Genomic DNA, 17,969 nt, shown 5'->3' with positions numbered 1-17,969 from the left:
CAGTGTTCATATGGGAAAGCATCAAAGGCTTCTATTAATTTAGAAGAGAAGTAGTTCTCCCTCTTTGTTTGATTTATCAGTTCTACAGATCTCTTCTTTCTTAGATGAGCATCTGCTTTTGGAACACTATCAATGTTCAGGTCACCTTTAGGAATCACCAATGCAGGAACATGGACATTCACCAATGTGCACATTTCTCCCCAATCTTTAGGCAGTCTGATGTAGGCTTTTGATCCACAAGCCCAATAGTGATCCATGATTACTGCTGTTTCATGCATCATTCCTGGTGCATCGAATATTCGCCCACAGTTCTGATTTTCCCCCATTTTTCTTGTACCATTGTTCCTGAAGCATAACTTAGAACTTTCTAATGGTACTATCTGCAAGGGTCCTCCTCTGTCTTCGACCCGTGTCAGTAGTTTAGCAAGTCTTGGCCACAGTGGCTTGCATACCCTTTGTGCATTCCCAATTGTTTCTTTGTAGTATCTAATGATCATCCATGCTCTGCAGATCACCACTCCTTTCTCCCATCCATCTGGTGACAGTACTGTTTCCCAAATTTGCATTTGTCCTCTGTTCTTCCATCTTCGAGTGTCTTCTGCAGATTTTCCTTTTGACATCAAGTTTTTTGTTCACTTCCCATCTAATTCCAGCTCCTTTCACTCCTGGTTTCTCATATCTGATCACACGATTTCTCTGTTTCTTGTCTTTATATCCTGTATGTAATCTTCATCTGGATCTGTCGTTTCAGGTGCTCATTTAAGAGAAGCATCACTTCCCATAAATTGACCTCTCGTTTTGCAATGTGCTACGTGCGAAAGGCAATGAGCTGTCTGGACATCAATTTCAATTGCTATGAAGATCTTTGACTTCCCCATGCTGTATGGCAGGAGTGCACATAGGAAGCAGTCTTCATCTGACGTCCTTCTTCCAACTTCTTTCATGTGTTGGTACCATATGCTGTTTCACGAGTGTGCTGTGTTGTCTAGATAATCATTCAGTTCATAAATGTCTCCTTCAGTGCTTCTTTTAATTCTCAGTCTTCATATAGTTTTCTATAACCACATCTCTGAATATATCGGTATAACTTATTCTGGCAGGTCGATTTGCAGGAACAGCCATCCGGGTTCCCGGAGTTGAAGAGAGTTTAGCAAGCAAGCCTTTCTTTATCCCTCTGTTACTTTCTGGCAATAGCTAAAATCGTCCATATAGATTCTGCTAGCATCTCTGCTCGTGATTTTTCTGTGGGGCTTGGGCTTCATGTCACTGTACCAGGTGTGTCTGCATGCATTATCTGTGTGGGCCCAACCTTTGTCAACCCCCTTATTTTGCCTGTTCCGCTGCCCATGTCTCTGGCATTCAAAAGTAGTGTTTGAAACAAGTGGTGTGTGTTATGTATTACTAATAATATTAATTTAGATCTCGGGTATCTGTCCATTTTTTCTAGGGACGGGAATTACTATGAATGGCAAGGGTTGCCTTGTAGTGAAAGAACAAAAGTATTGAGGCTGAGTACCACAAAGGAAATAGACCAATCACGGGCTAAAAAGATTCAAAGATCTTTTATTACTGTACAGTTTACAAAGCAAAACAGATAGCTATCTGGCTCCCAACACCTCGCAGTGTGTACCAGCCGATAAGGAGAGGTGAGAGAGTGTTGGACATCTAAACATTTTTGCTTTTATACAGTTTGTGTAATATTGTCCAGCCTCTCTTCACGTTAATAATTTGTGGTCTAGAGTTTGTGCCAAGTTCACATACAGATTATACAATATTATGCAAAGGATTACATAGGTTTGCATTTCCATGAAGACACAATAGTGATGCATGTTCTCGGATCCCGTGGTAAGCCTTATACGAAGTTGCTTTCCAATGCAGTCCAGCCAATGCATATGCTCAGGTTTGTTCTTCATTGTCCCAATGTTTATACAAGGATGAGTCTTGTGAGCGCAAACAACACTTGAATAACAGTTCATATGACGCACATGGTCTCATTGCTCAGTCTAAACAGTCAGCTCTCGGACAGCCTAAACATTAATAGAACTCAAAGGTCAGAAGGCTTGGTTGCAAGTCGAAAACATAGTCCACCATTTTAGAACGAAGTACACACGAGTAGAAATCAAAACGGCGGATGAATCTTAAAATGGCGGCAAAGTTAACCCAAAATTGGAACTTTGCAACGCGGTTTTCATTGTAGCGCGACTAGGCTTAGGCCAATATAAATCCTTAGGAGGCACTATATTATTACCGTTTAACAAACCCTCCTTTTGGCCTAAGCCAAGAGCCTTACTAAAAATATTCGCTTTACTTGTAACTCCACGTTTCAATGTCCGTACATCCTGAATAACATTCATCAGATATATCAATTGCCATCAAATCCTTGACAATAATATCCTTCATTACAAAAACATTAGTCATCTTCTCAGGTGTGTGTATTTTCGGTCCTAATGTTCCTACAGTTTGCTCACAACATCCCCCTAACATCGAACATATGGCAGGAAGACATTGTATGCAACAACAGAATACAAAGAATTACCATTAAAACTGAAAGGAGTTTCCATCCCCAAGACTGTAAAAAGTCCCAAAACCAAGTACTAAGATCCCAGTTTCCCTCAGGAGCATGCACCTCTGTACTTGCGACGTGCAGATTTTGTATTGTCTTGAATATGGTCGGGGAGGAGTCGGGTACGAAAACGCAACAAGCAGATCCCACCAATTTACATACTCCACCACGCTCAGCCAGGATGACTTCTAACACCATCCCGTTCTGTAGAGCCACTAATCTAATTGCTTTCTGTTCTAGCATCATGTTGTAGAGTATAATCGGTGGTCTGGTTGATGGTTCTCTCCAATACTCTTGCTAGTCTCCTAACATCCTCGGAATTCATGATCTGTCACCGAAATGGCACAAAGGATTTTGCTACATCACCCATGACTTGTGAAGGAGTATCACCATTCTCGTCCCGCCTTCGACGAGCCTTAGAGACCTCAGAGGTGCTAGCTACATATACCCCTGGTAGCAAGATACCCAAATAACAAGTACCCTGCCAATCCCTAGGGAGCCAAGGATAGGCTTCATTGCCACAATTGAAATAAACAGGATCACCTACATACAAAGGTCTGTCCTCACTAGTCAAGTTCACAATATTTGTACAACCCTCAAAAGTACCCAATGACTGAGAACTATTCCTTTGTATGCAGAAAGAAACAGAGTTGGGGCTATGATGGATGGTATAGGAAGGAGGCGTAGCATCCTGGTTGCCTAGGGGAGCCATCTTGAAAGAAATTGGGAAAGGTCTATAAAGTCTACCGGAAGGCCTAATAGAAGCAACGTTAAGCTTGCTCCTATTTGCAAAAAGGGAGCATCCCAGAGGCATCAGGACTCGCATTTCAAATTCATTCAGATTTGTCCCATCAAAGTTTCCTGAGATGCTATCATTCCACGACCAAAGAATAATGCCCTTAAAAGAGGCATAGCATGCAGTATCTAGAGGCAAAGGATGAATAAACCAGCCCAACCCTTTCCCCCCGTGTTGTGGCAGATGCGAACAGATCCAGCAATAAGTTCTATTCAAGATCGCATGAGTCGCATTCATTATTAACAGAAGGGTATTATTGTGATAACGCTGTCTGTGTTTGGAATCCCTAGGAGATAGAGTGTGCAGATGCACGGAAGGTGTAGACATAGTGGGAACACTTTCAGTAGGTAAAAACGTCTCAAGTGGATGCACCCCTTCAATATACCAAAACCCAAGAGCAATTACTACTGTCAGACCGGTTAACATAATTATAAGGAAACAATACATCCTCAAGTACCATGTATTTTTCTGTCCAATGTCTTTGTTAGCCACACAATCGATTGGTTGTTCTGTACGAGTAGAGATAGCAATGGGCATTGTTCCTCGAAGCTCTTTCCCGAAAAGTTTCTGCGATAAACACCGTAGTTTGTTTGCTGGTGATCTCCTGACCACGTGATCTTGATTGAAGATAGCATTTGCCGGTCCCAGCCACTTATGTTTCAGAGCAAAAGTGGTAAGGGACAAGTTCAACCGTCGTTTCCTGTGGGCACAGCTGTGCTGTGCTGTAAGTCTAGTGCTGTGGATGCAGCTCGTACCTTAAGACTCCAGGTACTGTGTGATCTCCGAACAGTGTGTCATTGATTCCTGATGGAAGTGGGTGAAGGAGGCAAGGTTGCTCAAGGGTGCAGAAAGATCAGAAGAAGAATTCAGAGACAAGGCAGCAGTCTCCCCAGACCCTACGGGCTCAGGAAGAGTCTCCGAAATACTCTTGATGTTGTTCAAGACCGATTGATCACCAGAAACGGAGCAAGTAATTTCCTTCTTTTCTTCTCCGTGGTGTGGCTACGGGAAAGGTATCCTCTTGATGTGTGTAGCGTGTGTCCAGTATCGTCTGCCAGCTACTTGTACAGCAGTCTGTGTGGCTAACAGGACCTGGAACAGTCCTCTCCAGTGTGGTGCGAGGCTGGATGCTCTCTCAAATGACTTTGTGAGCACCCACTCACCTGGTCGAATTCTGTACCTGGCCCCTTGTATTTAACTGGGAGGGCTTCTCGCACCTGTTGATAAATCAAATACAAGTTTTGAGTTAACTGGTCACAGTATTCAGAAAGAAGCAAATGCTCTACATCCTTCAATTTTTTTTTTTGGCTTGGGCAGGCTCCAAATGTTAGCTGGCCTCCCCATAATGATCTCGTAGGGGGAGGGTCCAGTTCTAGTGTGTGGGGTTGTCCGCATGGACAGTAGTGCTATGGGTAAAGCGTCTGGCCATTTCAAATTACTGCTAGCACAGACCTTGGCAATTTTATTCTTCAAGATACCATTATGGCGTTCTACGAGTCCAGCACTTTGAGCGTGTCTAGCCGAATGGAACCGTTTATCGATCTGTAATCTCGTGCATACTTGCAGAATAACAGCAGCGATAAAATGTGGACCATTATCTGACCAGATGACCCTCAACAAACCAAACCTAGGAAAATCTTCTTTAAGCATGTTTTTTGCCGTTGTCATTGCTGTAGCATCTTTCACAGGGAAGGCTTTAACCCACTTGCTAAAGGCACAAATGACTACCAAGACATATTTGTAGTTATTACAGCGCTCCATCTTGATGAAGTCAAATTGAATCGCTTCAAAAGGCACAGAAAGGGGACCAGAACTACCCCTCAGTGTCGTCGTACCCTTTCCCGCATTATGCTGTAAGCAAACCATGCAATTCTGGACAAAACGCTCAGCAGTTTTTGAGATGTTAACGTTCACCCAGACAGATTCTAACATTTTACAGATTTTCTTAGCACATATGTGAGTGGGACCATGGGCCATTGTGATCATGGCGGTGACATATGCATCGGGTAGCATCCATCTTCCTTTTGAATTTTCTACCCAACACCTTTCCTCATCTAACTTTGCCAAACCCTCAGCCCAATGTTTAAGCTCTTCTGGAGTGGCATCAGCTTGAATTTTCTTTATTGAGTCAATCCCTTCATCTACTTTACAAGTGTTTGTGGCTTCCTTTGTAACATACATTTCTGAGTATAAATCAGTAGCAGTCTGTTTAGCTATCGTGTCAGCAAAAGTGTTCCCTTTCCCTACATCATCTACTACTTTGTGATGTGCCGCGCACTTCATGATTGCTAGTTGAGTAGGAAGCGCAAGTGTGGAGAGTGGCTGATCTATCAAGGTGCCATATTGGATTTTCGTTCCATGTGAGGTCAAGAAACCTTGTTCTGCCCATAAGCTACCAAAGTTGTGAACCACCCCAAAGGCATACTGGCTGTCAGAAAATATGTTCACTCTAAGCCCTTCTGAAAGTTCACAAGCTTGAGTCGGTGCAGTAATCTATGTTATGCGAAATTCTCTTCTTGGTTTCCACAATCGTGCTTAGTGTAGTGATGGCATAAGCAGCAGTGGATGTACCATCCAGAAGTTTGGAGCAGGAGCCATCACAAAACAGCTCCCCTTGTGGATCATTCAGAGGTGTATCATTTAAATCAATCCTGCCTTTAGTTTTTTGCTCTGTGGTATAAAGGCAGTCATGTGACATTTCGTCATTGCAAGCAATATCTTGCGGAAGAGGTAACAATTCAGCCGGATTCAATACGCAACACCTTTTAATTTGAATATGTGGTGCAGATAGGATAAGTCCATATCTTGTTAATCGTGCAGAAGTAAGGTGTTGCGTTTGTGTTCTATTTAATAGAACGTCTACAGAGTGAGGTACCAACACGGTTAAGGTATGACCTAGAACCATGCCCTCACTTTGCTTTACAGACGCAGCAGCGCCAGCTCTCAAACATCTTGGCAAAGCGCATGCAACGGGATCAAGTGTGGAGGAAAAATAACTGCACAGTCTATTCTCCCCGACCCATGTTCCTGCGTTAACACAGCCAAAGCACATCCATCACATTCATGCACATACAACTCAAAGGCCTTATCATAATTTGGTGTGTCCAAAACTGGTGCTGAACAAAGTGCAGTCTTAAGCAGATCAAAAGCTTTCTGGTGTTCCAAGTTCCACCGTAGTGGCAAAGAAATGCCGTTCTTTGTCAATGCCAACATTGGTTTGATCACTAGTAAGAAATTAGGGATCCACTGTCTACAGTAAGAAGCCATTCCTATCAAGGCTCTGACTTCCTTCTGTGTATTTGGGACAGAAATGCTTTTAATTCGTTCAGGTGTCAATGTTCTTCCCTCCTTTGACAGGAGATAGCCTAAATAGGCGACATCCTGTCGACAATACTGAAAGTTTTTCAATGAAGCTTTATGCCCATGCTTTGCTAGATGAATAAGCAAGAACACAGTGCCTTCCTTGCAAGAGTCTGCAGCTAAGGGAAGGTTGTCAACGTATTGCAGTAATGTACAAGTAGAAGGCAGCTCAAGTGTATCGGGCTGCTCTTTCAAAGCCCTACTATAAATGCTTGGACTCTGTGTAGCCTTGTGGCGCACAGGTAAATGTAAACTAGCGTCCCCCTAGGGTGAACGCAAACAAATGTCTACTATACACGTGTATGGGAATGCTATAGAAGGCATTCTTAAGATCCACCACACTGAAATGAGAAGCAGAAGCTGGAATCATTGTCAATATCATTGTTACATCAGGGACAATTGGAAATTGTGGCGCAACAATCTTATTGTTAGCGCGCAAATCGATAATGAAATGGAAAGGAATTGCATTATTCCCTTTCTTATACACTGGTAAAATTGGGCTATTGCACAAACTTCCTGCAATTTCTTCAATTACTTTGCGATGTACAAAGTCAGAGATTATACACTTCAAAGGTTGCTCACCATAAACTGAAATCTTCTATTGTGGAATTCGTGGCAACTTAACTCCTGGTTTCAAAACAATTTTAACAGGCTCAATTTGCAAAATACCAACATCATTGTCATCAATTCTCCATGAGCACGCCGGAACTACACTAAATTCTGGCGGCAAAGGTCTAGTCAAAAACTGTGAGGCAGAAAATTGCTGTGGTGAAATCGTCAAACGCACTCCATCCGAAGAACAATGAATTACCGCATTTAATTCTTTCAACAGATTCAACCCCAACAAATTCTCTCCACAGTTTGATGTCAGAAGAAACAGACGGTGATCCGTGAATGGACCCAGTGAAATCGGTACCGGCAGAGAAACCGGACTAAACACTGGTGTACCAGAAAACCCTACAGAAACATTATTCTGCCCTGACAGTGGAATGTCTGGAACCCGTGAATGATCAATGTAACACTTCTGTGCTCCTGTGTCTATCAAAAATAGATGCTTCCTATTCCCCACCATCATTTCAACGTCGGGACCTTTCTGATTAACGGAAATAGGCGTCGGTTCCAGACCCTGCTTCGGGCTGTTCTAACGAAACAATATATCGTCAAAGACAAAATCTGCAGAAAGATAGGCAGTTGAAGGATTATCAAAAATATTTCTGCTACCTACACTAGGTTGCTGACTATCGTGCGATAAAGACTGAGAATTTTGAGCGAACTGGCATCTACCAGGACCCCTTACCCCAGGGCGGTCTCTGGATCGTCTACCCGTGACACCATATGTGTTCTTCGACCTTTGCTGGAGGATCAGGCATTGTGATTGCCAATGACCCTCTTGTCTGCAATAAGTACATTGGTTCGCGTGTACAGGACCCAACAGCGCGTTACTTTGTGGCACGATCTGACCTCGAAACTGTGTACTCCCACCTCTAGGCCCTCTGATCATCTGTTGCAATAATACTTTGGTGCTCAGATCTCCCCTTTTCTTTTCGATCCTTTCTTTCTCATTATTGACTCTATTCTCATAATACTGAGTCATATGCAATACTTCGGACTGTGATTTAGCTTGCCAAGCACTCTCGGAAGTCATAATGTGTGATTGGTTATCAGGCAACAATCCGTGCACAAACGTATCCACAAACAATCTTTTTCCTGACTCTGTGCTTAAATCATGTCTGCTAAAATCTGAGAATACTTGTTTGAACCGATAGAATTTGGTAGCACCTTCAGATTTTCCTTGGGTGCAAGCAGTAAGTTTGTCCCAAACAATCCTTCTCTCGGGAATTAAAGTCTTCAATTTTGTTACTATTCCTGCGGTGGTCTTTCACCAGTTGTCCTTTCTCCATCTAACCTAACCAAGTTAACCCATGTGTCACCTAACCCTGCTGGATCATCTAGAGTCCTAATCTGCTTCCATAAATCAGCAGGTAGGATCACAGGTGACAAGTCTATATCACCCAAAGTAAATACTGACGAATGTAAGACAGATTCTATTTCTTTGTAAAACCCTGGATTTTTCCCAATGTCTGGAATCTACTGTCTAATAGTATTCACTTCCTGTCTTGAGAATGGGACGTGAACAAACTGTGATACGTAGAGAGCTGCAATATCATAGGCTGCTGCACCCATTGCAACATTAGCCGGAATCTCAACTTTGGGAAAAAATGTCAGAGGAAGCTCTCTCATAGGCAACTGAGAAGTAGGCAACTCCGAACGTTTACTAAGCAACAGAGCCAAATCGAGCACTAAAGTGGTGGAAGTAGTATCAGACGCAAAAGCTCTCTTATAAATATTCAATAATTCTGCGGGACAACAAATCTTTTTCTTTATAAATTCATCCTGCAAGTATTCTACCATTACCTGTAACACTTTCCTCTGCATTTCTGGAGTATACTGACTATACGAATCATGTACTTCTACGGGAGATATCGCCATATCTGAAATCCATCTAAGCGCATCCCTTGTGCAAATTCGCGTTTCTTCACTCGTTGACTTACAAAGAGGAAGGAACCATTTCTGCACGTAAAAAACGTCCAAACTATCACCATCTATGTCATCATTCTGTAACCGTTCTAACTCCCTTCTAAACTCAAAAAATCTCTCGACATGCTCATGTACTTTCTCTGCAGTATCCCTTGAATAAGCTAAAACATTCAAATCCCTCAACCCTTGTGGGACATCTGTGTCGGTCAATCTATTCCACATTAAAGCCAAATGTATCCCCATCCCCTCAATAAAGACATTCCGATCGGGAATACTTTCTAGATTAGAGAGTGTAGCTAAAACAGATTATTCACCTTTCTCTATACATTGCTTAGCCCATGCATTCAAATCTCGCCTCTTCTCTTTGGAAACTATTCTGCATTACAACTTTTGATTCAACATTCGCCCCTTTATCAGCTACAAGCGGAGCAGAACTGTTTGGGAAAGAGAGAGTAGACAAATCCTGTACAACAGGTAGTGAAGACACTGCCACTGGCAATAAAGACGGATCTATTGGAACAGTAACAGTCAGTAAAGGTGGAGGTACAGGCGGAGGAACAACAACAGACAGCGGAGCAATAACTGGCAGCGGAGGTGCAACAGGAAGAACAGGAATTGCTACGGGAGGAGGAATGACAGCAGGAAGATGTAAGACAGCAGGAATAGGTACATAAGGAGGTGGTGCAGTGGCACCAGGCCTACGTTCATTTAAGAGTTTATCAATTAGTTCGTCTGAGGCATGAAAATCTTTAGACAGATATATTTTCTTCATACCAAGCTGAAAAGCCCTATCCATGTTTCTAACAGACTCTGACTGTTTTTGTTGATCGTACTAGAATGCCTTTTCTGAGTTTGACATGTGACGATGTGCATGCTTCTCTTTACTTTTAAGTTGCTGCATAGCTTCCTTTTTCCAATTTTGTATTACATCAAATGCTTCAGGTCTAGCTTTTTTCTTTAACAATATGGATTCTAAATATTCTATTCGGGCAATCTCAAAACTACCATTGATTGGCCACTGAAGTTCGGAAGAATGTCTAGCTTGTCTGTGCGAAATATCATTGAATACTATACTACCAATGCCATACTTGCAGTACATAGTACATGCCGGCGACCCCTCCTGTGGTGCTTGACGGCCAAATTAGAAATATTGTCTGTCTCTGCGGATAACGCCCTGAAACAGGCAGACAATTTCCCAGGCATGTCAGATTACTGGTGTTACCTGGCACCGATTGTGTTTGCGAGTACAATACTACAACCAAATATCAGGATACTTGGGAATCGGGGCATGACTCACCTTATTCAAAGGAAGGTCTGATCGGATTACAAAGGACAACAAAGGACCCTCGTGGTTGGTGATTTTGGCAAAACTGCCCGCCTTGATATATGGACCCTTGTCAAGATGCCATCTCAGACCGTGAGCTCACCGTGCAGGGATCGGCTCATGCAGTACTGTTGAGATGTCACGTCTCATCCAAGAAGGGGCCCCCTTTTCTCACCATCCGATCCCGGTCCGATTGCCGCGTCAACTCTTCAACGAGGTGGCATCAATCTTGAGGTTCCCTATTCGGGCTCCATCTGAAAGAACAAACAAAGAGGCTGAGTACCACAAAGGAAATACACCAATCACAGGCTAAAAAGATTCACAGATCATTTATTACTGTACAGTTTACAAAGCAAAACGGATAGCTATCTGGCTCCCAACACCTTGCAGTGTGTACCAGAGAGGTGAGAGAGTTTTGGACATCTAAACATTCTTGCTTTTATACAGTTCGTGTAATATTGTCCAGCCTCTCCTCACGTTAATAATTTGTTGTCTAGAGTTCGTGCCTAGTTCACATACAGATTATACAATATTATTCAAAGGAGTACATAGGTTTTCATTTCCATGAAGACACAATAGTGATGTATGTTCTCGGATCCCGCGGTAAGCCTTGTACTAAGTTCCTTTCCAATGCAGTCCAGCCAATGCATGTGCTCGAGGTTTGTTCTTCATTGTCCCAATGTTTATACAAGGATGAGTCTTGGGAGCACAGACAACACTTGAATAACAGTTCATATGAAGCACAAGGTTTCATTGCTCAGTCTAAACAGTCGGCTCTTGGACAGCCTAAACGTTAATAGAACTCAAAGGTCGGAAGGCTTGGTTGCAAGTCGAAAACATAGTCCACCATTTTAGAACGAAGAACACACAAGTAGAAATTAATCTTAAAATGGCGGCAAAGTTAACCCAAAATTGGAACTTTGCAACGCGGTTTTCAACCAATTCCTTCACCAGTCGTGGTGCAAATGTTCCTTTATCGTGAAAAAAATGATTTCTGCGAGCTTCTATAAATTCTGCTTCATTAACCAGTTCCCAATTGATGCCTCGAATTTGCTTCAGTCCAGATGACATTGTAGCTTCCCTGTCAGCATGAACAAAGTTTTAGGTTTCATCACTTCCTCGATCTGTCCCTCGGAGGAAAGTTTCTACACAGCTCTGTGATTTCTTTCAGAATAGATTGCCACCTGGATGATGATGATTCCGTCCAGGATCACATTCAAATTTATAGTATTTCTTGAGTCTCTAAGAAACGCCACCACATCCGTGTGTCTTCCAACGAGATGTGGGTAGTCTTCAATTAAACAAAAGGACACAATGTGCCTATGTCTATGTGCTGTGTCAGGTCATAGGGTCATTTGTGTTTTCCTCACTGAACTCGGGCAACTTCAAAAACTCTTCAGTGATGATTATGAGCAATCTTCTAATGAGCTTTTCATTATCAGAATTACCAATAAAATCTGGAATGCGGCAAGTTTGCCCCACCAGTGATGGATACGAACTTAACACCAACTCAAAATACGTAAGTATATCCCTAGAAAGGTCATCACTGGGTAACACCATGAGTAACTCCGAACAAGAGCTCTGTATAGAAGGAATTAGGGTACTGTATCCTTTTCCAATTACTGTGTCCACGATAAACATTTGGCATATCCTTATTCTTATCAAGTGCTTAAGTGTGCCTCAGTCCAAAGTTAATAAGCCTTTCTCACTTTTCTTGTTATCAAGGCATAAGCATGCCTTAGTCCAATGTCAATAACCTTCTGTGGCATTCAAGAATGCAGATCTTCTGTTACTCTGCAACTAGAATGCAGAGTGTTCGAATGTGTCCTTTTAACCTTTTATTTATATGCTGAAAAGGGAGTTTCCAAATTAGGCCACAGTCCAACTGAAAAGTTCTTCATGCCTTTCCACTTGTTGGGTTATGCATCCTTCTTCGTCATGGATCTTGTCTGCACGTGCTGTGGTTCTTCCCCAATGTTTTTAGCTTCTTCGCGGTGGGGTGTAAGCGGCATAGATTTTAGTGTCTCCCAGGAAGATCCAAGCTCACCTATCCTGCACTTTGACAGCCGATGGCGTCATGTCCTCTACAACGAAAGGACTGTGGAATCTGGGCTCGTCCCACTTTTTCCTTGTGTGATTACGATTCAGGATTTTATCTCCTGAGTATATTCTTGGACGTAGACATTCAGGAGTTTGGATTGTTGAAGCATCTCTTTCTGTGTTCTGCACTGCTTCACACCCTCGTCTCTGCAACTGTCCTAAAATCACAGAAAAACTAGATGTTAAATAGTTCAAGTAGTTTTGCAATTCAAGTCATAACACTTCTGACATTGGCTGAGCATCACTTCTAACTCTGGATGGAGGCATTAAAGGCTTTCTCATTCGCCTCCCTGTCACAATCTTGTGCGGCGTAAAATGGTGGTTAGAATCTGGCTGGTTCCTTAATGCATACAATGCCAATTGTAGGCAGTGCAACCACCCATTTTTTCAAAGTAAGCTTCAACTTAGCTATTCTTTCGTTTAACAGGCAGTTGAGCTTTTCACAGATACCATTTCTTTGTGGTTGATAAGCCGAAGAAAACCAAGCAACGAAGTGATCTGCTCAAACTGTATTAACAAAGTGAGGTCCATTATGCGATCTCATTACTTCACACACTCCCCATCTAGGAAACACTTCACACACCAAGAACTTGGCTGCACAGGTAGAGTCTGGGTGCATACATGGACCTGCCTCTATCCATTTGGAGAAAGGACAAACTGCAACTAATAGGTATCTATATCCATTACAAACTTGTATCATGTCAACATAGTCGATATGCAAGTGCTGAAAAGGACCATTGGGTCTTGGCATGAACCCCCCCTCACCCACCCCTCACTATGCGCAGGGTATGCCCAGCCATGATTGGTGGCAAATAATACATTTTACCATTAAAAAATGCAACATGTTCCATTAGGTTCGGTACAAACAATCCTCAGCAGATTCTCCCGAGTTGTATGCGCTGGGTAGTGTAGCTTTTCTAGTGCAACCCTTAATAAGGCGATCGGCATCACTGGTTTACCAGTGCTGTCTTGTCACCATAATGCTTCAGAGGGATTTAAAGAACACCCTCTTTGCTTCCACAAGTTCTTTTCCTCTTGCGGTGCCTCCCCTTGGAGCTCCACTAGTTGTGTTTTAGGCATATGATTATATCCCTCGTCCACACTTGTCATCAGTCATTCTTTCATTCACATCAATGGTTTTGGATATTCATCATTCCTATATCTGTATTTGCTAGGCGCTTGGCTTCAGCCTCTGCTGCTTGATTTCCACGCAAGATAAAATCTGTCACTTTCTTGTGAGCTGCGCATTTAACGACTGCTATGCCCACTGCGAGTTGTAGTGCCTTAATAAGCCTGTCCAATAAGGCTGCGTGCCGTCTGCTCGGAAGTAGCCTCTCCTTTTCCAGCGCACTAATCCTGTGTGCACTGTCGACGTCACATAGGTGGAGTCACTGTACACTGTCACTTCCTGGTCTGTGTGATTCTCAACTGCAAGTATCGACGCCAATAATTCTGCAGCTTGTGCTGAATAATGTGATGGCAATTGAGTACTCGCAAGCACTCGAAGTTCTCTATTTGCCAAATCTCTCTTTGCCCGTCATTTTGATCGATCCTTGAAGAACCGTTAATGAAGACAATCTCTGCCCCTGCGAGTGCATTCTCTTTTCCTCTAGGAAGCTCATCACAGAACTCTTCATAGTTCGCAGAAATATGTGTAGGTTCTACTTCGATAATAGGCTCAGCTATAAACATAGCTGGATTCACTATTTTACATCAGACTATTTTAATCGCTGGAGTCAATATGATTACCTCATAGGCTGAAGCCCTCTGAATAGACGACGTGCCTTTTTGGTTTTTCTAAAATTGCAAATGATGCATGTTCAACAAATAACATCATGGAGCATCCCATCACTATGTTTGTAGCCTTTTCTATAGCTAACGCGGCGGCTGCTAAACTTTCTTCTCATGGAAAGTGACCTCTCATTACTGGGTCCGAAATTCTACTGTAATATGCAAGGGGTTTGTACCCCAATGTAGTTCTCTGTGTGAGTACTGCTGTCATAAAAGTACCAACTGTGTGCGAGAATAAAAATAATTCCTCTACATAATTGGGAATCCCCAAAACTGGAGCTGTGCAAATGGCTTTTTTCAATTCATCAAACCCTTCTTCCATTGCCTCAGTCCACACGATTTTCTCTTGCGTTGCCTGTGCTTTAGTCAAGGCCTGTAAGAGTGGCCTAGTATACGAGCTGTAGACAAAGACCCATGCTCTGACATAATTACATAGTCCTAGAAAACTCTGCATCTGTTCTATCATGTGGGATAGCTGTTTTTAAAATGCCCTCAGCTCTTTCAGGAGTAACTTTCTTTCCCTCATGTGAAATCAATTGGCCTATGTACAACACTTCTTGTTGACAATATTGTAACTTTTCCTTCTTAACCTTATATCCTTTTTCAGCAAGTATAATCCTCAGTTGAACAGAATCGCGTCTGCACTCTTCCTCTGTGGTGCTGCAAACTAAAATGTCACCTACGTATTGCAACACAACACTTTCATAAGCAATATTGCTCAAGTCCATCTGGAGGACTCTATTAAATATTGATGGGGACTCACAGTACCCCTAGGGCAACCTTGTGTTTATTAATCTCACTTGTCTAAAAGTGAATGATGTCAAATCTTGTGAGTCTTTGTGCTATGGGATTGAGAAATGCATTTTTCAAGTCAATCACTGTGAAATATCGTGCATCAACACGTATATTACATAGAATCGTAGACGGGTTTGGGACTAGAGGGAACCCGGCCTCTACAATCTTGTTTATTGGGTGAAGGTCTTGGATTAGCCTCCACGACCCCCCTTTTGCCATTTTTCACTGGGTAAATTGAAGTATTACATGGTGACTCTGATGTCACGGGATACCTTGATCAATCATGGCGGAAATCGTCTTGAAAATTCCTTCATCTGCCTCTCGAGACATGGGATATTGCCATGCTCAAGGCAAAATTCCTCCTGGTTTCAATTTAATCTTCACTTCCCCAACTCCTTTCAGTAAGCCTATGTCATAGGGGCCAGTGGTCCATACTGAAATTGGCACTTTCGCCATATCTTCATTGAAATATTCAGGACGTTTCTTTGCTAACATTCTCTGCGGGACCTCTCTCTTAATCACTTTGACCCAATAAGTAATGCATATTTCAAATATCACAAAATCGTCAGATCTGTCATCTCCAAACAAATCATCATCATTGACGTTGGTCACTCTGCAGCCTTCCTCAATGGCCATTATTGTGCTCCATCGTCTACCCTTATTATCAGTTACATCAAGGAAAGCCATACTTCCTCGGACTACAGGACTGCGAGACTTGTCCTTGGCCTCAAGCCCAGGGATCGGATCTCTCCAGAGACTGAAATCTCTGCACTGGCTCCCAGTTGCTGCAAGGATTAAATTCTAAACCCTCTGCATTGTCCACAAGGCCTTCTGGAGGCTGGGGCCGAAATACCTTCAACTCTCTCTTCCTAAATATCTTCCTTCCCGAGCTCTGCGCTCATCCGCCTCCAACTCCCTCCGGGTCAGTCGCTTCTCCAAGCAACGAGTTGGTGGTAGATCTCTCTCTTCGACAGGGGCCGCCTTCTGGAACAGCCTTCCTGCCTCCCTGAAACTTGAGGAGAACCATGTCCAGTTCTGGAAGCACCTCAAAACCTTCCTCTTTGCTTCTGCTTTTTCTCTTCCTCTCCCCTGCTGATTCCAGGCTGAAACTGCACTGGTTACATGGCCACCCTCTCTGCTCACAGCCCCGGCCCTGCCAGTTGCTCACCTGCACTGCCTCCCTAGCAACCCTGCACTTGGAGACTGTTTCTTTATCCCTACAGTCCCCTTACCTGCACTTATGCCTGCACTTACCATGCACTTGCCACTAGCTGGCCGTTTTATTTATTCTTTATCCTTCTATCCCATGTACTGCACTTTCCTTCTCCCTGCACCCTCGCACTTTTCCCTTTCCCCCTTCCCATGCACTTGTGCGATCTGAATGACACCTGGCCTAGTAGGATCGTTATCTGTCTTCCCCTGTTCCCGCTTCCTTGCCTCGCCGTGCCTTGAAACGCGTTATAAATGCCATATCATATCATTATAGTTGCTTCTAAGGCTAAGGGGAAAATTCAGCTCTCTTCTCCATCCATAGGTATCTGTGGTCTAAATAGAAACTAATCTGGTATTTTCATGATTCTGCCTACTACACCTGGCAGCCATGTTAACAGAATGCGTATCCCATAATGGAACACTTCAGGTTCCAATGGTATTGCTCTAGGCGCTATTTGTCCTGCGTATACCCTGATCATTTCGCACACGTTCAAATAATGCATTCCCGGTGTTGAGCATCCTATACTATCGTCTGTAAACGAAATGGTCATATTAATTTTTGTCATTAAATCTCGTCCTAATATGTTGACAGGTGTTTGCCTCGAGTAAGGCAGTGGCACCTTCATATCACATTCTCCTATAGAGACTGGTAATTCTTCTGTAAAAGGAACACGACTTGTTGTTCCTGTGAAGCCCTGAGTATGAATTGCATCGCCAGACATTGAGAATTTGCCCTCACGTATTTATGAGCGTCTTGCACCTGTGTCCACTAAGAAGGAATAAGCTTTGCCGCCTTCAATTACAGCTATCCTTGGCTCCTCCATGAGGATTTGGCGTAATAGATAGGACTGAACACATAAAGTCTCCCAATGAGCTGTCCTATTGTGGGTACAGCCCCACTCCATCACTCGTGAATGGATTTCCTCCAACAGTGACACCTCCTATCCTATGCATTATAGGTTGCTCTGTGTTTGTGTTCTGCTGAAACTACATAGGAGATTGCTGTGATTGTCCTTGTGGTTGATTACCTGTCACCTGCTGTGGTTGCAAGCCTTGTTGCACTCTCGACGCTTGCTGCTGCACTGTTTGATCTTGCGCAACTCATTTCCGCTCTACTGCGAATACGCAGGTGGATTTGGCATTCCCTGTCTTGAAAACTGAGCATTCTGTACCATCCCTTGACCTCTACACATACAAGCTATGTGCCCTGTCATTACACATGTCCAACATACAAGAGATTGTCTTCCCATCTGCCCATATTGCATGTTTTGATTACCATTTTGCATATTCTGAAACCCTTGCTGCCACATCTGGAAACCTCCCTGATTATTCTGCCAATACCCTTGATTACCTTGCCAACTTCTCCCTCGATATCCCCTTCCTCTTGGAGCAATTCCATTATTTGTCTAATCAAACTGTCTTTGGTTATTTACTTGTGGCATGTGTACGGCTTGCGGGTTGATCCACCCACGTTAGTTAACATTGCCCTT

This window comes from Ambystoma mexicanum, chromosome 3p, assembly GCF_040938575.1.
Source record: "Ambystoma mexicanum isolate Mex_15411 chromosome 3p, UKY_AmexF1_1, whole genome shotgun sequence".
Taxonomy (NCBI): Eukaryota; Metazoa; Chordata; class Amphibia; order Caudata; family Ambystomatidae; genus Ambystoma; species Ambystoma mexicanum.
This window is presented reverse-complemented; position numbering follows the sequence as displayed.